The sequence below is a fragment of the Prionailurus bengalensis genome, chromosome A1, assembly GCF_016509475.1.
Source record: "Prionailurus bengalensis isolate Pbe53 chromosome A1, Fcat_Pben_1.1_paternal_pri, whole genome shotgun sequence".
Taxonomy (NCBI): domain Eukaryota; kingdom Metazoa; phylum Chordata; class Mammalia; order Carnivora; family Felidae; genus Prionailurus; species Prionailurus bengalensis.
This window is the reverse complement of record NC_057343.1, coordinates 161297431-161298659: the sequence shown is the minus strand read 5'-3', so window position 1 is coordinate 161298659 and position 1229 is coordinate 161297431.

The window sequence follows — 1229 nt, the reverse complement described above, 5'->3', positions numbered from 1 at the left end:
ACAACCTTCACTTGTTTCACCAAACAAATGAATGATAAAGATGTGGTATTTGTGTGTACACACCCACCCACACCCACACCCACACACACACATATATATATATACATATACATATATATACATATACATATACACACACACACACACACATATATATATATATATATCCACATATAATGGAATATCATTCAGCATGAGAAAGAAGAAAATTTTGCTATTTGCAACAACATGGATTAGACATTATCCTAAGTAAACAATCCAGATATAGAAAGACAAATATGTATGATCTCACTTATATGTGGAATCTAAAAAGTTGAATTCAGAACTCAAGAGTAGAATAGTGGTTACCAGGGAATGGAGTGTAGATGTTGGGAAGATGTTGGCCAAGGGTATAAATTTACAGTTATAAAATGAATACATTCTGGGGATCTAATGAAAAGTATAGTGACTATAGTTAATAACACTGCATTTTAAATATGTGAAATTTGCTAAGAGAATAGATCTTAGGTATTCTGACTCTTTCTCCAAAAAAAGGCAACAATGTGAGGTGATGGATATATGAATTAACTTGATTATGGTAATCATTTCACAATATATATGTTTATCAAACTATCATAGATAGTACATTTATACAATTTTATGTCAATTGTACTTCAAAAAAGCTGAAGAAAACAAAAACCATTGGCAATTAACAAAAAAGTCTACTTAAGATTCTTCATCTACAAGCAGTATTCTCCCTTTAATAATGTTTATTTGCTTTAATTTTGACTCCTTCAAACAAACCTGCAAATAAAATCTGTCAAATGGACAACAAATATGATCTTTTTCCCCAAGAATGAAAGACAACACAGAGTTAATTCTAATTTCTTTAGAAAATTTTATTGACTCTATCTGCCTTAAGTGTTTAAGCAGCCGCATTGATTATACAATTGCTGGAAGATTTAGGAGGAATTGACTAGCTGGAAAAAAACACATACACATAGATTTGTAGATAGGCAGTTAACTCATGGCTCAGAAGTTGTAACTGAGTGTTAATAATGTCCTCTCCTTCTTACAATTGCTTCTTACTTTTTATCTGTTTGTGCTTCCAATGTAGGGCAGAAGAAGCCTTACACAGAAACCGACACAGTTTAAGTAAACTTTTTTATCAATACAACTGATCACTAACAAAAGTGATGATAGCAGTCTTTTAATTCTGATTTATGGGATAAGAAGATGTAACACTTAGC